At 38.0% G+C, this 26,053-nt stretch overlaps 1 pseudogene; it reads right to left on the reverse strand.

The window, feature by feature from the left end:
- Positions 1-1,673: 1,673 nt before the first annotated feature.
- On the reverse strand, positions 1,674-3,980 carry LOC101719482 (ras-related protein Rab-9A-like; annotated as a pseudogene).
- Between the last annotated feature and the right edge of the window lie 22,073 nt (positions 3,981-26,053).

Consider the following 26,053-nt stretch of genomic DNA (forward strand, 5'->3'; position numbering starts at 1 on the left):
TTTGTGTATATTGAGCCATCCCTGCATCCCTGGAATGAATCCCACTTGATCAGGGAGTATGATCTTCTTGATGATCTTCTGCATTCTGTTTGTCATTATCTTATTAAGGATTTTTGCATCTATGTTCATTAGTGAGATTGGCCTATAGTTCTCCTTTTCAGTTGGGTCTTTCTCTGCTTTGAGGATCAAGGTGATTCTTGGTTCCAGGAATGAATTTGGGAGTATTGCTTCCCTTTCAATTTCATTGAGGAGTTTAAACAGTAGTGGTAGCAGTTCCTCTGTAAAGGTCTTGTGGAATTCCGCAGTGAAGACATCAGGGCCCAGGACATTCTTAGTTGTTAAGTTTTTAATTACATTTTCAAGTTTATTGGTTGATATTGGGTTGTTCGGAATTTTTAGCTCTTCTTCGTTCAACTTTGGTAATTCATATGTATCTAGGAATCTGTCCATTTCTTCTGTGTTGTCCATCTTATTGGCATGTAGGTTCTGGAAGTAGGTATTGATGATCCTCTGGATTTCTGCTGGGTCTGTTGTAATTTCAGCCTTTTCATTCCTAATTGCATGGATTTGGCCCTTTTCTTTCCTTTTTCTGACAAGGTTGGCTAAGGGCTTGTCAATTTTGTTGATTCTTTCAAAGAACCAACTCGACTTCATTGATTTTTTGTATTGTTCTCTTAGTCTCCATTGCATTGATTTCTCCTCTGATCTTTATAATTTCCTCCCTTGTATGAGCTCTGGGGTTGTCCTGTTCTTCTTTTTCCAGAAGCTTGAGATGCAGCATCAGGTTGTTTACTTGGGCTTGTTCTGTTTTCCTAATATGTGTATTCACTGCAATGAATTTCCCTCATAAGCCTGCTTTCATTGTGTCCCATAGATTCCGATATGTTGTATTGTCATTGTCATTTAATTGAAGGAACTGATTTCTTCTTTAATTTTCTCTGTGACCCATTGGTTATTCAGAAGTGTGTTGTTCAATTTCCATGTGTTTATAAAACTTTTTGAGTTTCTTTTGCTATGGATCTCCAATTTCATGGCACTATGGTCTGATAATATACAGAGGATAACTTCAATTCCTTTGCACTTACTTAAACATGTTCTATGTGTGAGTATGTGGTCTATTTTTGAGAATGACCCATGTGCAGCTGAGAAGAATGTGTATTCTGATTTTGTGGGGTGGAAGACTCTGTAAACATCTGTTAACTTCAGTTGTTCAAGAGTTTAATTGAGTTCTAGTATTTCATTACTTATTTTTTGTCTAGTTAATCTATCTATTTGTGACAGTGGGGTGTTGAGGTCCCCCACTACAATTGTATTAGTGCATATAGGACTTTTCATGTCCGTTAGTATTTGCTTTATATATTTGGGAGCATTAGTGTTTGGTGCATAGATATTTATGATTGTTATCTTTTCCTGTTGGATTGTTCCCTTTGCAAGGATATAGTGTCCTTCTTTGTCTCTCTTAATCAGTGTTGGTTTGAAATCTACTTGATCTGTAAAGAGGATAGCTACTCCTGCTTTCTTTCGGGTTCCTGTCACATTGAGTATTGTTTTCCATCCTTTCACTTTCAGTCTATGAGTTTCCTTTTGAATTAAGTGTGTTTCTTGTATGCAGCATATTGTTGGATTTTGCTTCTTGACCCATTCTGCCAGTCTATTTCTTTTGATTAGTGAATTGAGACCATTAACATTGATGGTTATAACTGAAACATATTGACTTGTCATTGCCATGACTTTTTCTTTTTGTTGGGTTCTCCTCCTTTACATTTAATTTCTTGTCATGCTGGATGGGTTCATTCTGCTTTGCTTCCTGGGGTTGTGACCCTCAATGTCTGTTCCTAGGCTATTGTGTAAAATTCTTTGAAGTGCTGGTTTGGTATTCACGAAGTTCCTAAGGTGCTCTTTGTCATGAAAGTATCTTATTTCTCCATCCATTTTGCAAGATAGTTTTGCAGGGTACATCAATCTGGGTTGGAGGCTGTTTTCTTTTAGGGCTTGGAATAAGTCACTCCAAGCTCTTCTTGCCTTGATGGCTTGTGTTGAGAAGTCTGCTGTAATTCTGATGGGGTTTCCTTTGTATGTGATTTGTTTCTTTTCTCTAACTGCTTGTAGAACTTTGTTCTGTTGAGTTTCTGGAATCTTAACAATTATATGCCTATGTGTACTTTTTTTTTGATCAAGGCTATTTGGAGTCCTATATGCCTCACTTATCTGTATGTCAAGCTTTTTTACCCTGCTTGGGAAGTTTTCTGCCATTATTACTGTGAAGAGATTTTTATGTCATCTGCACTCTCTCCTGTTTCTTCATTGACTCCAATCAGTCTTGTTATTCTTCTTTGCATCATCTAGCAGCTACTGGATTGCTTTCTCATGTTCCCTTATAATTTTGAAGCAATTTTTCTTTTCCTGGTCACTAATTGCAATCTTATCTTCTATATCTGAAATTCTGTCCTCACTGGCTCATTCTGCTGTGTAGGCTTTCAATAGAGTTTTTCATATCCTGGAAATCTATTTGCATCTGTTTTATGGATTCCATTTGTTTCCTATGTTGGGATTCCATCATGTTCCTGAGCTCCTTTCTAGATTTATTAATCATGTCTTTCACTAGGAGCACAATTTCTCCTGTTATCTGAGAAATTATTTCTGATTTCATTTTTTCCAGATCCCCTTTTGTTGCCAGTTCAGTGGGTCCAGGTGGTTGAGTATCAGAGTGTTCCATCTCATTTCTCTTTGGGGTTGCTGTCGGTGATCTGGAAGTCTGGTTTTGAGACTTATTTACATATTTTCTCATTTCAACTGGGGTAGGGGCTGTTGGCACCTGCATGGATTACTTCCTCTGAGCTGGGAGAGGTGGGACAGGGGCCGGGAGCAGCAGTAGGGATGGTGGTCCAACAGCCCTTTCCTGTGGGCTGGGAGCAGTGGCAGGGATGGTGGCCAGGGAGCCCCTTCCTCTAGTCCAGGAGCAGTGGGATGGCGGCTCAGAAGCCCCTATCTCTGGGCTGGGAGCAGCGGGACTCAGTACCGAGGTCTGGTGGTCCAGTGTCCTCTGTGTCTTTGTAGTTTGGAACCAGGTGGCTGTACAGAGGAGCAGGAGTGGGGGTCCAGTGGATTGTTGCCGGGGTGCGGGCTGATTCTGCGTGTTTCATGTGACTCGTGACCTCGGTAGGGAGTGCACAGACCTGCCTGTGTGCAGCAGGCTGATTCGATGTCTTCCATGTGACTCGGGACCTCCGTCGGTCGTGCACAGACTGGCCAGTCTCAACATATATTAATTTTATTAGGTATGGTATACTGCTGCAAGCCCTAATTCTCTTATCCACCCTCGTGTTTATCATGTGTTTATGTGAGAGTTGGTTAGAATGCACCGACCATTTAAAGATCAACAGCAAGATAAGTTAGGCATCGGCTTTCAGTGAAGATTGATGGTGTCTGTCTGAATCAAGTGATCAGACCTATCCTCCATAGCGAAAACACTTCGAACTGCTTCCTCAAAGGCTGATGCAGCATTGGTAGCATCTTTTGCACTTGTCTCAAAATAAGGATAGTTGCCGTTGTCCCTGCAACAAGCTTGGGCTTCTTCTGTAGACACCTGCCATTCACTTATGTTGACTTTGTTGCCTAAAATCACAAAAGGAAAACTTTCAGGCTCTTTCACATCTGCATAATATATGAATTCTTTCTTACAGTTACTCAAGTTCTGGAAATTGTGAATCATTGACACTAAAAGTAAGTAGGCAGCAGTCAGAACCTCTATAAAAAAGCACCCTCAGGCTTCGGAATCACTCTTGACCAGCCGTGTCCCAAATCGGCATGGTGACAAAATATCCATCCACCTCCAGATCTTTATTTAAAAATTCCACTCTTATTGTATGGAAGAGCTTGGCATCAAACTTATTAGCTATATATCTGTTCATAAGAGAACTCTCTCCAACTCCACCATCTCCAAGGAGAATTATTTTTAAAAGTGATGCTTTTTCTGCCATTATTAATTTTATGAGCTTTGACTTCAGAACCCTTAATAATTCAGTTCAAACATCATTATCTCACTGCCACATGGAGGGCCTCCGAGAGCTTCAGGCCGGTTCGCCTGGCTACAGTGAAGACAGAGAGTGTGTCGGGAAGCAGGCGTGCAGGAGACAGAGGAGGTGGCGCTGACCCGCTCCAGCTCCAGCTCGATATTTCCCACCTAGCTTTCTGCACTTAACATTATGATCTCTAATTCATTCCAAGTTACAGCAAATGGAAAGATTTTGTCATTTATTATGGTTGAAATGTATCATATTGTGTATGTGTACCACATGTTCTTTATCCATTTTCTATCAGTGAATATTTGGGTGTTTCCATATCTTAGCTATGGTGAGTAATGTTGCAATAAATGTAAGACTGCTTACATTAGTTAGCTTTCTCTTTGCTAAGACAAAATACCCAATACTCACAATTTAAAGCAGGAGGGATTTAATTTAGCTAATGGTTTTGGGGAATACAGTTCATGGTTGGTTGGCCCAAGGCAGAAACACCATGGTGGCAGAGGACGGCAGAGCAAATCTGATTAGTTCATGGCAATCAGGAAGCAGAACAATGGAACACATTAAAGAAGGGATGAGGGATCAGATATAGTACCCAAGGTTATACCTTGATGACCCACCCAGACACTCAAAATTGTTCTCTACCAATCCCCTTGGTGGGTCCTAAGCTAAGCAAATTGACAAAATTAAGCTTAACCATGACAGTGCAATTATCACTTTGACATATTAATTTCATTTCCTGATAGTTAGATCATATGCTATTTTAAGTTTTGATTTGTTATGGAACTTCCATATTGTTTTCTATATGGCTGCACTAATTTACATTCCCACCAACACTATATGAATTAACCTTTCCCCACATTTTCATCAGCATTTGTCCTTTTTTTGTCATTTTATTACAGCCATTTTAACTGTGAGAAGGTGCCACATTGTGGTTTTAATCTGCATTTCCCTGATAATAAGTGATGTATAGAATTTTTTTTTACTGTTTCTATTATACCCATTCTAGTGTGTTTGAAACCATAATTTATTTTAGTTTGGATTGTCATTTCTCTAATTTTAAATTTTCTAGTGAGCATCTACTTATGTGCTTACTTATACTTTGAATATATCTTTTGGAAAAAATGTCTACTTAGATTTTTTCCAATGCTCAGTTGTGTTCTTTAACATTTTCAGTTTAAGCTGTAAGACTTTGTTTTTATAGATTCAAGTTCCTCATTCAGACATATAAATTGCAAAAATTTCTCAAAAGTTATCTTTAATTTTCTCAGTGGTGCCTTTTCAAGTTCATGAACTCATGTACTTTCTCTAGGATTTGGTGTCATAGCTAACAAATCATTGCCTAATCTGGCACGACAAACATTTTTGCTTATGTTTTCTTCTAAGAGTGTTAAAATGTAAGTGCTTACACTTAGATTTTTGATTCATTCTGAGAAATTTTTGCATACATTATGCCCTAAATTGGTAGATCAATTTAGGGAGTATTACTGTTTTGGCAATATTGAATCTCCTGATCTATGAAGATGCAATCTCATTACTTTTATTTAGCTCTTTTAAAATTTTTCAATAATGCTGCAAGGTTTCAATATAATGTTTTGTTCTTACTAAAGTAAATTTATTCTGATGTGCTTTTTATGGTATATATAGGATCATTGTTTAATTTAATTTTCATGTTGTTTATTACTAGTGTTTCAAAATATAATTGATTTTTGCATATTGATTTCATATCCTGACACTTGATTAACTTCTTTTTTATTATTATGGTTCTAATTGTTTTCTGTTGATCCTTAAGATTTTCTATATACAGGATTGTGTTGCTTGGAAATAGAGTTAGATCTTCTCTTTCACTTTCTAGTCTGGATGGCTTCCAAATTTTGAGATGTTAACCCTTCCAAATTCATTCTATGGACACCATACCTATGCTACAAACATCAGACAAAGACACTACCAAAACAAAAACTACAGACTTTATCAATGATGAATATTGATGCAAAAGTTCTGAATAAAATTCTACTAATCAAAATTTAACAACAAAATAAAAGGATTATATGACATAACCAAGTGACATTTATACCTGGAAGGTTAAAGGAATGCCACATAAGAAAATGGATTATTATAGTATGGCACATGTTAGCAGAAATAAAGAAATGCCCCACATGATTATCTCAATTCATGTGCAGAACAAGTATTTGCCCATTTTAAAATCCATTTGATGATAATAAAAATTCAACTAACAAGTAATATAATGAAAATACTTAAATATAATAAAGGTAATATATGAAAAGCTCACAAATGCAAACTTATTTAGTACTGAAAGAATGGAATCTAAGATCAGGAAAAAGACAAAAAATGGCTTCTTTCATCACTTCTTTAGAAGGTCCTAGGTATGATTGACAATATAATTAATATTTAAATTTTTATTTTACTTTTTATTAGCATATGTTGACAATACATAATTACATTAATCTTGTGGAAGAGGTACATACATTACTTCACCTTGTTCGTATTACTCCCTCTTCCCTTAACTATACTCCTTCACTCCTCTCCCAGAATCCTTCTCATTTTCAGAGTTTACCTCCTTATTCCTGAAAATCTTTCTTTTAATTTACCTTTTAAATTATTTATAGTTTGAGAAACATGCCCAGATACCACCAGCTTGGGTGCACAGACCCCAGTCATAGGCCCGCCCGGACAACAGCTGAGCAAGTACACAGGACGCAGGCAGAGGCCCACCCAGATACCATCTTTAAGTGTGTGCAGGCCCCAGCCAGACGCCTCTCCAGGAGCAGAGCATGGGGATCCAAAAGGCCATCATTCTGAGCCCAGGAATTGCTCCATTGCTGAGCATTAGAGAGAAGGCCTCTCTAAGGCTTATTGAGAATTGAAGCCCACTGGGAAAGCTAAGAGTCATCTCAATAAAGGTGCAACAGACTGTAGTGGTTGGTCAGTTGTTGCCATCTACTGGAACCAGTCTTGTTGTGGGGCAAGGGAGCTAAAACCCGCAGTAGAACTGTGCAGAGTTCAAACCGAAAGGAGGTCAGGAATCTCAATTCCAACCTCACAACCAGAAAGCAGCCTGAACTTCAGTGGACTACAGCTCACTTGCTGAGATCAGTCTACATAGGTCTGTATGCTATGCACATTGTTCACCAGGGACAACAGAGTCGCACATCCAATGGGACATTTTGTTCTTCTTTTCTCCTTCTTCATTCCTTGATTTTTTTATTCCTTTTTGTCCTGCATTTTTTTCTCAATTGATCTTATTGTTATAAGAGCAAGAATACAGTTTCTTGTTAACCTGCTGCTGTCAGTTTGTGTTTTTCTTCTTTTATTCCTTCCGTATCTCTTCTCCTTCTATCTTCACCAGTTTCCCAAAGTTCACATGATCTTCCTGTATCATCTAACCTTACTTCTAACATTTCCCTCCCCTTCTATTTCTCTACATCCCCCTCAACTCCTTCTAAATCTTCACAGAGGGCAAATTTGCTATATTGAAGGGCTTCTTTACAGCAAATATATTTCTGGTTGTTTCTAGATTTTTATATATAAACACAAGTCTGGTTCATGTGGTCAAAGGTGGAAGATTAATAGTTACCACACTTTGCAATTTCCTAGGCTGTGTTTGATGCTACTGTTGATGCTGATTGTATAACTTTGGCCACGGTGATGTGATTGTTCTAGACAGCTGTCCTTCTTGGTATACCAAGACTCAGATTACTTAAGGGTCATTGCAGACTCAAAACACAGAGGCCAACTAAACCTTGAAAACAATCCAAGAAGTAGCCATTCCTTAAGAGTTCTAAATACTAGCAATAAAGATACTCCCAATAAGCATTTTACAAACAGCAACCCAGGAATTAAACCAAAAATATCAATAACAACAAAAATAAAAAAAATGGAAATGGAAAGACACCTAAACAAGACTCAAAACCAGATGTTCAGATCACCAAAGGTAAGTCCAAGGGGCAATGAGATGGAACAATCCAATACTCAACCACCTAGAATCTCTGGTTACTAATAAAATACCTGAAATAATCATTTTTTAAAAAAAGGGTTCATTTTGGCTCACAGTTTTTGAGGTTTCAATCTATGGTTGATTTTGGGTTTATGGCAAGGCAGTATATTATACCAAGAGCCTGTGGTACAGGACATGGCTCACCTTGTGGCAAATAAGAAACATAAGAGAGGAAGTGGAAGGGTCTGGGGTCCTACTGTTCCCTTCAATGACAACCTCCCAATGATCCATCCTTCTCCCAATAGGTCCCACATTGTAAAAGCTCTACCAAATCCCAGTATCTCTACAGAGAAGGGACCAAGTCTTTAACACATGGGCCTTTGGGAAACATTTAAGATTTATGCTCTACAAATGATATTATTTGGTAGATTTTTTTAAAACACGCAATTTAACAATGACAAGCTGAGCTACAAGGGTGGCTGCAGCCCACCACGTCAGCCCCCTCCAGCGCCTCTGGTCTCCTAGCTGTGTCGTACCTGGTTCCACACTAAAAAGGCACAAGAGGTCATAAAGGTCATTGTCCTGAGCTCCAGAAGATAGACCAGAAGTGAACAACAGATAGAGGACCTCTCTCAGGCTGCTCAATGAAAATTGAAGCCCACTGGAAAAGTGAAGAGAATCTCTGCAATAAAGGCTCACCAGACCACTGTACTTGATAAGTTGGAGAAATCATCACCTCCCATCGGAACCTAGACTATCTTCAGGGGAAGGGCAGCTGGAACCTGCAGAAGAACCTTGCAGAGTTCAACCCTGCAGGAAGACAAGGAGCTCAACTTGGGACTTGCAGCCAGAAATCTGCCTGAATCTTATGGGTCTGTGACTGTCTTGCTGAGACTCATTGATTTATATCTGCACACTTCTGCCCACATTGTCTATTGTGACAACATACATATGCTGAAGGAGGCCCTTCATGTTATATTTTGTTTGTTATTTTCAAAATTACCACTATTTTTTTGCTCTTATTTTTAATTTTTGTTCTTTTCTACTCTTTTACATTTTTTATTTTTCTCTTTTGTCTTTCTTTTCTCTTTTCTTTTTCTCTCTCTCTGCCTCACTCACCTGCTATCCCACATTGTGCTTCATCTACCCTTACTGTTCCTGTTCTGGTCCTAATTTATATTTCTTTTTTATTTCTCATTTCTTCTCTTTCCTTCCCTTGCCTGGGCCCTCTGGACTCACTGCTAACCTTCCCCTAGCCTTCCACCTACCTATTCCTTCCTCCCCAATTCCTTTTAACTCCCCATTCTGAAGGGTAATGTTGCTATATTGAAGAGTTTATCCACTATAAACATATGTTGGGTTGGACCTTGATTTTGATTTAATTCAAACAGTTAAAGGTGATAGATTAATAACTACCACAAAATGTCATTTTCTAAAAGTACTTGATGCTATTGTGTTGCTGATTGTGTCATTTGGGCTAAGGTGTTGTGATTGATCTAATCAGTTGTCCTTCCTTGTATAATGAAAATGAGATAGCCTCAGAGTCATTAAAGAGTCAAAACCTAAAGACCAGCTATATCTGAAAGACACCTCTGAGAAGCAATCATTCCATAAGGGTTATAAATACATAAACAAAGATACTTACAATAAGCAACTTCAAAGTATCAACCCAGGAACTAAACCAAGGACAGTACCAAAAACAAAAATGAGAAGGCATTTAAGCAAGGCACAAACTCAGACTTCTACCCACAAAAGGCAAATTCTGGGGGAAACCAGGTGGAAAAGTCTGATAATCAACCACCTGGACACCCTGAACTGATAGCACAGGAAATAACAAAACAGATGAATGAGGCTCTAGAAAAATTCAGAGCAGAAATAATCTCCCAGGTAACTACAGAGATGGTGAGTGGAGTGAAATACATGATTAGAGGCTCTAGAACAGAAACAGATTTAAAAAATTGGATGAGCTCAGAACAGTGCTGGAAGCCAACAATGCCCAGCATAAGAAAGAAATGGAAACCATGATTGCCCAATATAAGAAAGAAATGGATTCCATGAAACAGATTCAAACAGATATCCAGGAGATTAAAAACTCCATTGAAAGTATGCACAGCAGATTAAGGGAATGTGAAGATAGAATATCAGAAATAGAAGATGGGATTTCAGTTAATGACCATGAAAACAGAGATTTCTTAAAAATAGTAAGGGATCACAAGAAATCAATCCAGCAGCGGCTAGATGATGCAAACAAGAATAACATAAGACAGATAGGAGTCCATTAAAAAGCAGGAAAAACTACAATTGAGGACATAAAAAACTTCATGGAAGTAATACTATAAAACTTCCAGAAAGAGGTAGAGAATTGGACATAAAGATAAGTGAGGCATATAGAACTCCAAATAGTCACGAACAAAAAAACTATACCTAGACACACAAGAGTAAGGATCCCAGAAACCCAAAAGAAGAAGAGAATCCCATAAGCAGTTAGAGAAAAGAAACAAATCCAACTACAAAGGAAAGCCCATCAGAATCACAGTAGATCTCTCAACACAAACCCTCAAATCAAGGAGAGCCTGGACTGAAGTATTGCAAGCCTAAAAAAAATAACTTCTAACCTAGATTGTTGTATCCTGTAAAATTATCTTTCAAAATTGATGGGGAAATTATATACTTCCATGACAAAGAACACCTCAGAAATTTCCTGAACACCAAACCAGCACTCCAAACAATTCTAAACAATATCCTAGAAAAAGGCAACTAAGGTCACAACTCCATGAGGCCCAACAGAGGGAAGCCACCAGGCAAGGCAAGAAACTGAAGCAAAAGTGGAAAAATTAAAAATAAAAGAGACAACAACATTAAAGCATCATGACAAGGATGAGTCACTATCTCTCAATTATAACGACCAATGTTAATGGACTCAATTCACCAATCAAAATAGACTGGCAGAATGGATTAAGAAACAAAATCAAACAATATGCTTTGTGTACGAAACACACTCAACTCAAAGTTAAATTCATAAACTGAAAGGAAAAGGATGGAAAACAGTTCTCCATGGCACAGGAACCCAGAAAAAAGCAGGGGTAGCAATATTATTTACAGACAAAGTAGATTTCAAACCAAAACTAATTAAGAGAGACAAAGATGGTCACTACATCCTTGTGAAGGGAACAATCCAAGAGATGACAATCAAAAATATATATGCACCAAAAGCCTCCAACTATACAAAACAAATATTTATGGACATTAAAAACCAAATAAGCACTAATACAATTGAAGTGGGGGACCTCAATACCCCACTATCACAAATAGACACATTATCTAGACAAAAAATTAAAATAAAATTCTAGAACTGAACCAAGTTATTGAACAAATGGATTTAATTGATGTTTACAGAGTGTTCCACCCCATAAATGAGACCATACAATTTTTTCAGCTGCACATGGGTCATTCTCCAAAATAGACCATATGCCAGCTCATAGGACATGTCTAAGTAAATGGAAAAGAACTGAAGTTACCCCCGTATATTATCAGACCATAGTGCAATAAAATTGGAGATCAATAACATAAGAAACTGAAAAACCCTCACAAACACATGAAATTGAATAACACCTTCCTGAACAACCAATGGGTCACAGAGGAAATTGAAGAAATTAGAGCCCCTGCAGACAGGCAGGCCTGTGCATGCCCTACTGAGGTCCCAAGTCCTTTGGAACATACTGCATCAGCCTGCTGCAGACAGGCAGGTCTGCACATGCCCTACCGAGGTCCTGGTTTTGCGGAACATGCCGAATCAGCCCACTGCAGACAGACAGGCAGGTCTGGGCACACCCTACTGAGGTCCTGAGCCACGCGGAACACTCAGAATCAGCCCGCGTCCCAGCAAAAATCCACTGGACCCCCACCCCCTCTCCTCCGTACAGCCACCTGGTTCCACACTACAAAGATGCAGAGGACACCAGACCACCAGACCAAGGTACTGAGTCCCACTGCTCCTGGTACAGAGGTAGGGAATTCTGAGCCACTGTCCCACTGCTCCTGGTCCAGAGGAAGGGGCTTGCAGGCCACAATCTGTCCCACCACTCCTGGCCCAGAGGAAGGGGCTTCCAGGCCACCATCACTCCCACTGCTCCCAGCCCACAAGAAAGGGCTTTTGGGCCACCATCCCTACCGCTGCTCCCGGCCCCTGTCCCACCTCTCCCAGCTCAGAGGAGGTAATCCGTGAAGGTGCCAAAAGCCTCCCCCCAGTCAAAATGAGAAAACACGTAAATAAGTCTCAAAACCAGACTTCCAGATCACCTACAGGAACCCCAAAGGGAAATGAGATGGAACACTCTGATACACAACCACCTGGGCCCACTGAACAGGCAACAAAGGGGATCTGGAAAAAATGAAATCAGAAATAATTTCTCAGATAACAGGAGAAATTGTGCCCCTAGTGCAAGACATGATTAATAAATCTAGAGAGGAGCTCAGGAACATCATGGAATCCGAACATAGGAAACAAATGAAATCCATAAAACAGATACAAATAGATTTCCAGGAGATTAAAATCTCCATTGAAAGTCTACACAGCAGAATGAGCCAATGTGAGGACAGAATTTCAGATATAGATTGCAATTAGTGATCAAGAAAAGAAAAATTGCTTCAAAATTATAAGGGAACATGAGAAAGCAATCCAGCAGCTGCAGCATGCAGATGCAAAGAAGAATAACATAAGACTGATTGGAGTCAATGAAGAAACAGGAGAGAGTGCAGATGACATAAAAAATCTCTTCACAGGAATAATGGCAGAAAACTTCCCAAGCAGGGGAAAAGAGCTTGACATACAGATAAATGAGGCATATAGGACTCCAAATAGTCTTGATCAAAAAAAATCTACACATAGGCATATAATTAAGATTCCAGAAACTCAACAGAAGAACAAAGTTCTACAAGCAGTTAGAGAAAAGAAACAAATCACATACAAAGGAAAGCACATCAGAATCACAGCAGACTTCTCCACACAAACCATCAAAGCAAGAAGAGCTTGGAGTGACTTATTCCAAGCCCTAAAAGAAAACAGCCTCCAACCCAGATTGATGTACCCTGCAAAACTATCTTGCAAAATGGATGGAGAAATAAGATACTTTCATGACAAAGAGCACCTTAGGAACTTCGTGAATACCAAACCAGCACTCCAAAGAATTTCACACAGTATCCTAGGAACAGACATTGAGGATCACAACCCCAGGAAGCAAAGCAGAATGAACCCATCTGGCATGACAAGAAATTAAATGTAAAGGGGGAGAACCAAACAAAAAGAAAAAGTCATGGCAATGACAAGTCAATATGTTTCAGTTATAACCATCAATGTTAATGGTCTCAATTCACCAATCAAAAGAAATAGACTGGCAGAATGGGTCAAGAAGCAAAATCCAACAATATGCTGCATACAAGAAACACACTTAATTCAAAAGGAAACTCATAGACTGAAAGTTAAAGGGTGGAAAACAATACTCCATGCGACGGGAAACAAAATAAAAGCAGGAGTAGCTATCCTCTTTACAGATCAAGTAGATTTCAAACCAACACTGATTAAGAGAGACAAAGAAGGACACTACATTCTTGTAAAGGGAACAATTTAAGAGGGAGAGATGACAATCATAAATATCTATGCACCAAACCCTAGTGCACCCAACTATATAAAACAAATAATAACGGACATAAAAAGTCATATATGCACTAATACAACTGTAGTGGGGGACCTCAACACCCCACTGTCACAAATAGATAGATCAACTAGACAAAAAATAAGTAATGAAATACTAGAACTCAATCGAACTCTTGAACAAATGTACTTAACAGATGTTTACAGAGTCTGCCACCCCACAAGATCAGAATACACATTCTTCTCAGCTGCACATGGGTCATTCTCAAATATAGACCACATACTCACACATAGAACATGTTTCAGTAAGTGCAAAGGAATTGAAGTTATCCCCTGTGTATTATCAGACCATAGTGGGATGAAATTGGAGATCCATAGCAAAAGAAACTCAAAAAATTTCATAAACATGTGGAAATTCAACAACACACTTCTGAATAACCAATGGGTCACAGAGGAAATTAAAGAAGCAATCAGACAGTTCCTTCCATTAAATGACAATGACAATAGAACATATCGGAATCTATGGGACACAATGAAAGCAGTCTTAGGAGGGAAATTCATAGCAGTGAATATGCATATTAGGAAAACTGAATGAGCCCAATTAAGCAACCTGATGCTGAACCTCAAGCTTCTAGAAAAAGAAGAACAGGACAACCCCAGAGCTCATACAAGGGAGGAAATTATAAAGATCACAGCAGAAATCAATGCAATGGAGACTAAGAGAACAATACAAAAAATCAGTGAAGCCAAGAGTTGATTCTTAGAAAGAATCAACATAATTGACAAAGCCTTGGCCAACCTTGTCAGAAAAAGGAAAGAAAAGGCCCAAATCCATACAATTAGGAATGAAAAGGGTGAAATGACAACAGACCCAGCAGAAATCCAGAGGATCATCAATACCTACTTCCAGAACCTATACCCCAGTAAGATGGACAACACAGAAGAAATGGACAGATTCCTAGATACTTATGAATTACCAAGGTGGAACGAAGAAGACCTAAAAATTCTGAACAACCCAATATCAACCAATGAAATTGAAAATGTAATTAAAAACTTATCAGCTAAGAAAAGCCTGGGACCTGATGGCCTCAGTGCTGAATTCTACAAGACATTTAGAAAGGAACTGCTGCCACTACTGTTTAAACTCCTCAATGAAATTGAAAGGGAAACAATACTCCCAAATTCATTCCTGGACCAAGCATCACCTTGATCCCCAAAGCAGAGAAAGACCCAACTGAAAAGGAGAACTATAGGCCAATCTCACTAATGAACATAGATGCAAAAATCCTTAATAAGATAATGACAAACAGAATGCAGAAGATCATCAAGAAGATCATACTCCCTGATCAAGTGGGATTCATCCCAGGGATGCAGGGATGGTTCAATATATGAAAATCAATCAATGTAATACTCTATATCAATAGAGCCAAGGACAAAAACCATATGATTATCTCCATAGATGCAGAAAAAGCATTTGACAAAATCCAACATGCATTTATGATAAAAACCCTACAAAAAATTGGAATAGATGGTCTCTACCTCAAACTGATAGAAGCCATTTGTGAAAAACCAACAGCCAGTATCATACTAAATGGTCAAAAACTGAAAGCCTTCACACTAAAATCAGGAACAAGACAAGGATATCCACTATCACCACTCTTGTTCAATAGAGTTCTGGAAACATTAGACATGGCAATTAGACAAGAGAAAGAAATAAAGCAAAAAAGATAGGAAATGAAGAAGTCAAATTGTCATTATTTGCAGATGACATGATACTCTATATAGAAGACCCCAAGAACTCCACCAAAAGTCTTCTAGACTTAATAACCAAATTCAGTCAAGTAGCTGGTTACAAGGTCAACACAAAAAAATCAATAGCTTTCCTCTACACCAATGACAGACTCACTGAGAGAGAAATAGGGCAAATAATTCCTTTCACAATAGCATCCAAAATACTGAAATACCTAGGAAGCAACCTAACAAAGGAAATCAAAGACCTCTTCTCTGAAAACTATGGCACTCTGAAAAGAGAGATTGAAGCTGATATCAGAAAATGGACAGATATTCCCTGCTCCTGGGTAGGAAGGATTAATATAATGAAAATGGCCATACTTCCAAAATTGCTATACAGATTTAATGCCATTCCAATTGAGATCCCAGCAGCATACTTCATGGTCCTTGAGAGAACAATCCAGAAATTCATTTGGAACAAGAAGAGACCCAGAATAGCAAAAGCAATTCTAGTTAACAGAGACATGACAGGGGGTATCACAATCCCCAACCTGCAACTATACTACAAAGCTACTGTGATAAAGACAGCATGGTACTGGCAAAGAAACAGACCTGAGGACCAGTGGAACAGGTTAGAAGATGCAGAAACAATGCCAGACACACTCAGCCATCTCATCTTCGACAAAGGAGCCAAACACCCTCACTGGAGGAAAGATAGCCTCTTTAATAAATGGTGCTGGAAAAATTGAGCTTCACCTTGCCAAAGATTAAAACTAGACCTATATCTCTCAACATGCACTAAACTAAAATAGAAATGGATTAAAGATCTAAATATTAAAATAGAAACTCTGAACCAGTTGGAACAGAGGTTAGGTAGAACCCTTGAAGACATTGGTGTAGGAAAAGATTTTATGCACAAAACCTCAGTTGCCCGTGAACTAGCACAAACAATCAACAAGTGGGATCTCTTCTTATTAAAAGGCTTCTGCACAGCAAGAGAAACCACCAGCAGTGTGAAGAGACAACCCACAATGTGGGAAAAAATCTCCACGTGCTCTTCCTCAGACTAAGGTCTACTATCTTGAATCTATAAAGAACTTAAAAAGATCAGACCTCCCAAATTTAAAGACCCAATCCAAAAATGGGCATCTGAAATGAACAGACATTTCTCAGACAAAGACATAGAAATGGCAAATAAATATATGAAAAAATGTTCAACATCACTGGTCATTTGAGAGATGCAAATGAAAACAACACTGAAATTCCACCTCACTCCAGAAAGAATGGCTGCTATCATGAAATCAACCAATAACAAATGCTGGTGGGGCTGTGGGGAAAGAGGAACCCTGCTCCACTTCTAGTGGGAGTGTAGACTGGTGCAACCTCTGTGTAAATCAGTATGGAGATACCTCAAAGAACTAGGACTGGAAGTCCCATTTGACCCCACTATTCCACTGCTGGGGATCTTCCCCAAAGAATTAAAAGAATCATAGCACACTGATATATGTGCACCCATATTCATAGCAGCACAGTTTGTGATAGCTAAAGCTTGGAAACAGCCCAAATGCCCATCAACTGGAGACTGGATAAAGAAAATATGGTTTTTTAATAAAATGGAGTACTACTCAGCCATAAAAAATGAGAAATTAGAGACATTTATAGCTAAGTGGATGCACATTGAGGTGATACTCTTAAGTGAAATAAATAGGACACACATGTATAAATACTGAATAGTTTCTCTGGTGTGAGAAGCTGAAAGTGTAAATAAGGACTAAAATGTATAATAGGTAATGTGAAATAGGAAGAAAAGGGGCAAAGGGGAAGGAAGTGGGAGGGCTAGGGGAAAGGATAGAAGCAAATGGGATTAATATGAGAAAATGGAAAAATAGGAACAAAATCTTTGTAGATAGGGAGGAATGGATGTGTTGAAGGGAAGGATGGGCAAGGGTGAAAGGTATGAATCAAGAGAGACTCTGTAAAGGTGCAAATTTCCAATGACGAATGTCCCTGCATTGTATACCTAAAATGTACCAATGATTAGAATGAATAATCTATAATGCAAAATAGGAAGAAAATGTCCAAAGGGGTAGGGGTAGTGGGAGGGGCACGGGAAAGGAAAGAAGGGAAAGTAAAAATGATGAGAAATGGAAAAAATGGAAATAAAGTCTTTGTAAATAGGGAAGCGTGGAAGGGGTGAAGAGAGAGCGAGGAAGGGGGAAATAATAAGAACCAAGATGCATTATGTAAATGTACAATTCCCAATGAGGAATGTAATTGTGTTGTATACCTACAATGTACCAATAAAAGAATTTAATAAAGCGAAAAAAAGAGAAGAAATTAGACAGTTTCTACAAGTAAATGATAATTTCAGTACAATGTACAGGCATCTACGGAACACCATAAAGCAGTTCAATGAGGGAAATTCATAGCAGTGAATGCCCATATTAGGAAAACTGAGAGAACTCAGATAAATAACCTAATGTCGAACCTCAAGCTCCTAGAAAAAGAAGAGCATAACAAACCCAAAGCTCGCACAAGAGAGGAAATTACAAAACTCAGAGCAGAAACCAATGCAATGGAGACTAGAAGAATGATACAAAAAAATCAATGAATCAAAGAGGTGGTTTTTCAAAGAATAAATAAAATTGATAAACATTTAGCCAACCTTATCTAAAAAAGGAAAGAAGAGACTCAAATGCATGCAATTAATAATGAAAAAGGTGAAGTCAAAACAGACCAAGCAGAAATGCAGATCATCAATACCTACCTTGAGAACCTGTACTTTAATAAAATGGAAAACACAAAAGAAATGGACAGATTCCTAGACACATAACAATACCCAAAGTTAAGTAAAGAAGATATGGAAATTCTAAACACCCCAATTACAATGAGTGAAATTGAAAATGTAATGAAAAATTTACCACCAAAGTAATGGCCAGGTCCTGATGGCTTCACTGCTGAACTCTAAAGATGTTTAAACAAGAACTATCACCATTACTCTTTAAAATCTATCAAGGAAATTGAAAGGGAGGCAAGGCTTCCAAATTCATTCCTGGAAGCAAGTTTTACTTTGATTACAAAACCAGGGAAAGACCCAAGTATAAAAACAAACTACAAGCCAAACTCCTTATTGAATATAGATGCAAAAATCCTCAACAAGATACTGGCAAACAGAATACAGAGGGTCATCAAGAAGATCATACACTGTGACCAAGTCAGACTTATCCCAAGAATCCAAGGATGATCCAACATATGTAAATCAATAAACATAATACACTATATTAACAGAGCCAAGGACAAAAAACATATCATCATCTCAATAGATGCAGAAAAAACATTCGACAAAATCCAACACCCATTCATGATATAGACCCTACAGAAAATTGGAATAGAAGGTCTTTATCTCAACCTGATTGAGGCAATCTATGAAAAACCAACAGCCAACATAATACTGAATGGTCAAAAACTGAAAACTTTCATGCTATAATGAGGAAGAAAACAAGGATGCCCACTATCACCACTCCTGTTCAATATAGTTCAGGAAACATTAGCCACAGCAATTAGAAAAGAAAAAGAAATAAAAGGAAGAAAGAAAGGAAAGGAAGAAGTGAAACTGTCATTATTTGCTGACGATATGATACTTTATATAGAAGACCAAAAGAACTCCACCAAAAGACTTCTAAACTTTATTGACAGATTCAGTAGAGTAGCTGGATACAAGGTCAACACTCAGAAAATATTAGCCTTCTTATGCACGAAAAACAGACTCACTGAGAGAGGAATTAGGGAAACAATTCCTTTTGCAATACCACCCCAAAAAATGAAATATCTAGGAATCAATCTAACATAGGAAGGAAAAGGCTTCTACACTGAAAACTACAGCACTCTGAAAAAAGAGATTGAAGAAGATATAAGAGAATGGAAAGACATCTCTTGTTAATGGGAAGGAAGAACCAATATAGTGAAAATGGTCATACTTCCAAAACTGCTATAAAGATTTAATGCAGTCCCAATTGAAATTCTAACAATATACTTCACAGAACTAGGGAAAACAATCCAAAAATTCATTTGGAATCAGAACAGACCTAAAGGAGCAAAAGCAATTCTAGGCAACAGAGACATGGCAGGGGGTATTGCGATCCCCAAGTTGAAACTATACTACAAAACTAATGTGATAAAAACAGCATGGTACTGCCAAGAAACTGACCTGAGGATCAGTGGAATAGATTAGAATATGCAGCAACAACTTCAGACATACTCAGCCACCTCATCTTTGACAAAGGAGCCAACCACCCTCATTGGAAGAAAGATAGCCCATTTAATAAATGGTGTTGGAAAAACTGGATTTCAACCTGCCAATGATTAAAACTAGACCCATATCTATCACCATGCACTAAACTAAGATCAAAGTGGATTAAAGACCTAAATATTAAGACAGAAACACTAAACTTGCTGGAATATAATTTAGGTAGAACTCTTGAAGATATTGGCATAGCAAAAGACTTTATGAACAAAACCTCAATAGCGAGGGAACTAGCAGAAAGAATCAACAACTGGGATCTCAGCATATTAAAAAGCTTCTGCACTGCAAGAGAAACCACGAACAGAGGTAAGAGGCAACCTACAATGTGGGAAAAAATTTTTAGCAGCTGTACCTCAGAGAAAGGATGACTATCTAGAATATATAAACAACTGAAAAAAAATCAGACCCCCCAAATTCAAAGACCCAGGTCAAAAATGGGCATCTAAAATGAACAGACATTTCTTAGAGAAAGAAGTAAAAGCAGCAAATAACCATATGAAAAAATGTTCAGCATCACTGGTCATTCGAGAGACACAGATGAAAACAGCACTGAGATTGCACCTCACCCCACAAAGAATGGCTACTATCAAGAAATCAACCAATAACAAATGCTGGCGGGGGGTTTTGGGAGAAAGGAACCCTTCTTCATTGTTGATGGGATTGCCGACTGGTGCAACCACTATGGATATCAGTATGGAGATACCTCAAAAATCTAGGACTAGAGGTCCCATTGACCCAGCTATTCACCTGCTGAGTATCTTCCCGAATGAATTCAGAGAATCATACCACAGCAATATATGTGTACCCCTGTTTATAGTGGAACAGTGTGTAATAGCTAAAGCTTGGAAACAGCCCAAGTGCCCATCAACTGGAAACTGGATAAAGCAGATGAGATGTTTTTATAAAATGGAGTACTACAAGCAGCTTGAAGCTCCACGGCCATCCCGGGCCCCGCCCACGGCACGGTGATGTCCTGGGGTGTCTTGCAGCCCCACACATATCCGATGCTCTCCAATCGTGACCAGCCAGGTGAGACAAGTAGCTTGAAGCTCCGCGGCCATTCCAAGCCCCGCCCACGCCACGGTGAGGTCCGCTTAGCTCCTCCAAGGGCCAATCTCTCCCACTCCCGCACCTCTGGCCTTCTGGCTTTTCTGCTACCTGGTCCCACACTACAGATGCACAGGAGATTATAAAGACCCTTGTCCTGAGTGCCACAAGATAGAGCAGAAGTTAGTAACAGAAAGAGGGCTTCTCAGTCTCCTCGATGAAAACAGAAGCTCAGTGGAAAAGTAAAGAGAATCTCTACAATAAAGGCACATCATACCACTGTACTTGGTCTGCTGCTGGCTTGCTGAGACTCATTGACTTGTATATGCACACAGATTCCTACAGTGCCTACTGAGATAGCAGAGACATACCCTGAAGGAGGCCCATAATTTCTATTGCTATTTGTGAAAAAGAAAAAAATACTTTTTCTATTTTAATTCTTAATTTTTACTTTTTTTCTACTCGTCAAAGTTTTAATTCTTTCTTTTCTTTCTTTTATCTTTTCTTTCTCTCTCACTCATTCTCTCACTGTCCCACATTGCTCCTCATCTCTCCATTTGTTCCTTTCTGCACTGAATTCAGATTTCTCCCTCATTGATTTTTTCTTCTGTTTTTCCTTCTTTTGATTATCATTAGGTTTAAAGGAAAGTAAATTTGGTATCTAGCCTCCCTGTTGCTGTTAGGTGATTCTATTCACATCTTTGTTCTTTCATTCTGCATTTTTCTCTTGCCTTTAACAATTTGTTAGAGTTTGTGTGATCTTTCTGTGTCTTCTGGCCTCACTGCTAATCTTGCCTGTTCTTTCTACCAGTCCCTCCCTCTCCAACTCCTTTTAACTCCCCACCCCAAAGGGGAAAGATGCTATATTGAAGAGTTTATTCATTATAAACTTATGTTGGGTTGGTCCTCAGTTTTAATTTAACTCACATAGTTAAACGTGATAGATTAATAACTACCACAAATTGTCATTTTCTAAATTGTGTTTGATGCTATGGTATTGCTGATTATGTCATTTGGGCTAACATGTTGTGATTCATCTAATTAGTTTTCCTTCTCGGTATAAGGAAAATAAACGAGCCTCAGTGTCGTTAGAGTCGCAAAACCCAAACACAACCTATATCTGGAAGACACCTCAGAAAAGCAATCATTCCACAAGGGTTTTAAACACAAGCAACAAAGATACATACATTAAACAATTTTGAAATATCAACACGGGAATTAAACCAAGGACAGTACCAAAAATAAAAATGAGAATACACTTAAGGAAGGCACAAATGCAGGCTTCCACACCACAAAAAGGAAATTCTGGGGGAAATGAGGTGGAAAAGTCTGATAAGCAACCACTTGGACACCCTGAACTGATAGCACAGGAAGTAACAAAGCAGATGCATGAGGCTCCAGAAAAATTCAAAACAGAAATAATCTCCCAGATAAATACAGAGATGGAGAGCAGAGTGAAAGACATGATTAGAAGCTCTAGAGCAGAAACAGATAAGAAAATAGATGAGATCAAAAACATGCTGGAAGCCAAGAATGCCCAGCATAAGAAAGAAATGGAAAACATGATTGCCCAACATGAGAAAGAAATAGAATCCATGAAACAGATTTAAACAGATATTCAGGAGATTAAAAACTCCATTGAAAGCATGCAGAGCAGACTAAGAGAATCTGAAGACAGAATATCAGATATAGAAGACAGGAGTGCATTTAAGGACCATGAAAACAGAGATTTCTTAAAGACAGTAAAGGACCATGAGAAATCAATCCAACAGCTGCTAGATAATCAAAGAAGAATAACATAAGACTCATAGGAGTCCATGACAAAACAGGAGAAAGTACAATTGACATTAAAAAACTGTTCACAGAAGTAATAGGAGAAAACTTCCCAGACAGAGGTAGAGAATTGGACATACAGAAAAGTGAGGCATATAGAACTCCAACTAGCCATGACCAAAAAAAATTCTACACCTAGACATATAATAGTCAACATCTCAGAAACCCAATAGAAAAACAAAATTCTACAGGCAGTTAGAGAAAAGAAACAAATCATCTACAAAGGAAAGTCCATCAGAATCATGACAGATTTCTCAACATAAACCCTCAAATCAAGGAGAGCCTGGAGTGAAGTATTTCAAGCCCTAAATGAAAATAAATTCCAACCTAGACTGTTGTATCCTGCAAAATTATCTTTCAAAATTCATGGGGAAATTAGATACTTCCATGACAAAGAACACCTGAGAAATTTTGTGAACAACAAACCAGCACTCCAAACAATTTTAAGCAATATCCTAGAAAAAGACAAGGAAGGTCACAACTCCATGAGGCCCAGCAGAGAGAAGGCACCATACAAGGTAAGACACTAAAGTGAAAGGGAAGAACATAAGAAATAAAAGAGCCAACAATAGTAAAACATCATGACAAGGATGAGTCAATATCTCTCAATTATAACTATTAATGTTAATGGCCTCAATTCTCCAATCAAAAGAAATAGAATGACAGAATGGATTAAGAAGCAAAACCCAGAAATATGCTGTTTACAAGAAACACACCTAACTCAAAAGGAAATCCATAGACTGAAAGTAAAAGGATGGAAAGCAGTTCTCCATGCGACAGGAACCCAGAAGGAAGCAGGGGTAGCAATCTTATTTACAGACAAAGTAGATTTCAAACCAAAACTAATTAAGAGAGACAAAGATGGTCACTACATCCTTGTGAAGGAAACAATCCAAGAGGAAGACTTGACAATCTTAAATATATATGCACCAAATACAAATGCACCCAACTATACAAAACAAATATTTATGGACATGAAAAACCAAATAAGCACTAATGCAACTGTAATGGGGGAACTCAACACCCCTCTATCACAAATAGACAGATCAACTAGAAAAAAATTAACAATGAAATTCTAGAACTGAACCAAGCTATTGAACAAATGGACTTAATAGATGTTTACAGAGTGTTCCACCCCACAAAATCAGAATACACATTCTTCTTGGCTGCACATGGGTCAATCTCCAAAATAAATCACATGCTAGCTCATAGGACATATCTAAGTAAATGTAAAAGAATCGAAGTTATCCCCTATATATTATCAGACCATAGTGCAATACAATTTGAGATCAATAACATAAGAAACCTCAAAACTCCCACAAACACATGGAAATTGAACAACACCCTCCTGAACAACCAATGGGTGACAGAGGAAATTAAAGAAGAAATTAGACAGTTTCTACAAGTAAATGATAATGCCAGTACAATATACAGGAACCTGTGGGATGCAATGAAAGCAGTTCTACGCAAGAAATTCATAGCAGTGAATGCCCATATTAGGACAACAGAGAGAACTCAGTTAAATAGCCTAATGCAGAACCTCAAGCTCCTAGAAAAAGAAGAGCATAACAAACCCAAAGATCATGCAAGAAAGGAAATTATAAAGATCTGAGCAGAAATCAATGCAATGGAGACTAAGAGAGTGATACAAAAAATCAATGAATCAAAGAGTTGGTTTTTTGAAAGAATAAATGAAATCGATAAACCTTTAGCCAACTTTATCCAAAAAAGTGAAGAAAAGACTCAAATCCATGCGATTAAGAATGAAAAAGGTGAAGCCACAACAAATCCAGCAGAAATTTAGAGAATCATCAGTACCTACTTTAAGAACCCGTACTCTAATAAAAGGAAAACAGAAGAAATGGACAGGTAACTAGATACATATGAATTGCCAAAATTAAATGAAGAAGACATAGAAATTCTAAACACCCCAATAACAATGAGTGAAATTGAAAATGTAATAAAAAAATACCAACAAAACAAAGCCCAGGTCCTGATGGCTTCACTGCTGAATTCTACAAGACATTTAAAGTAGAACTATCACCATTACTCTTTAAACTCATCAAGGAAATTGAAAGGGAAGCAAGGTTTCCAAATTCATTCCTGTAAGCAAGTTTTACTTTGATCCCTAAACCAGAGAAAGACCCAACCCAAAAAGAGAACTACAGGCCAATCTCCCTAATGAACATAGATGCAAAAATCCTCAACAAGATACTGGCAAACAGAATACAGAGGGTCAACAAGAAGATCATACACTGTGACCAAGTTGGATTTATCCCAGGGATGCAAGGATGGTTCAACATATGTAAATCAATATATGTAATACTCTATATTAACAGAGTCAAGGACAAAAACCACATGATCATCTCAATAAATGCAGAAAAAGCATTTGACAAAATCCAACACCCATTCATGATAAAAACGCTACAGAAAATTGGAATAGAAGGTCTTTATCTCAACCTGATTAAGGCTATCTATGAAAAACCAACAACCAACATCATACTAAATGGTCAAAAACTGAAAACGTTCAGTCTAAAATCAGGAACAAGACAAGGATGCCCACTGTCACCACTCCTGTTCAATATAGTTCTGGAAACATTAGCAATAGCAATTAGAAAAGAGAAATAAATAAAAAGAATAAAGGTAGGAAAGGAAGAAGTGAAACTGTCATTATTTGCTGATGATATAATGCTTTACATAGAAGACCCAAAAAACTTGGTCAAAAGTCTTCTAGACCTAATTGACAAATTCAGTAGAATAGCTGGATACAAGGTCAACACTCAAAAAACAATAGCCTTATTATATGCAAACACCAGACCCAGTGAGAGAGAAATTCAGGAAATAATTCTTTTTACAATAGCTTCTAAAAAAAATAGTATCTAGAAATCAACCTAACAAGGGAAGCAAAAGACCTCTACACTGCAAAGTGCAGCTCTCTGAAAAAGGAGATTGAAGAGGATATAAGAAAATGGAAAGACATCTTTTGTTCCTGTGTAATAAGAAACAATATAGAGAAAATGGCCATACTTCCAAAACTACTATATAGATTCCATGCAATGCCCATTGAAATTCCAACAATATACTTCACAGAACTAGAGAAAACAATCCAAAAATTCATTTGGAAACAGAAGAAACCTAGAATAGCAAAAGCAATTCTAGGCAACAGAGACATGGCTGAGGGTATTACAATCCCCAACTTGAAACTATACTACAAAGCTACTGTGATAAAAACAGCATGGTACTGGCAAAGAAACAGACCTGAAGATCAGTGGAATAGATTAGAAGATGTAGAAACAACTCCAGACATACTCAGCCACCTCATCTTTGACAAAGGAGCCAACCACCCTTGTAGGAGGAAAGATAGCCTATTTAATAAATGGTGTTGTCAAAACTGGATTTCAATCTGCCAAAGATTAAAACTAGACTCATACCTATCACCGTGCACTACACTAAGATCAAAGTGGATTAAAGATCTAAATATTAACTCAGAAATACTAAACTTGCTGGAAGAT

Source organism: Heterocephalus glaber, unplaced genomic scaffold (assembly GCF_053883595.1).
Source record: "Heterocephalus glaber isolate CG9 unplaced genomic scaffold, H.glaber_assembly_v1.0 deba00001613, whole genome shotgun sequence".
Lineage (NCBI taxonomy): Eukaryota > Metazoa > Chordata > Mammalia > Rodentia > Bathyergidae > Heterocephalus > Heterocephalus glaber.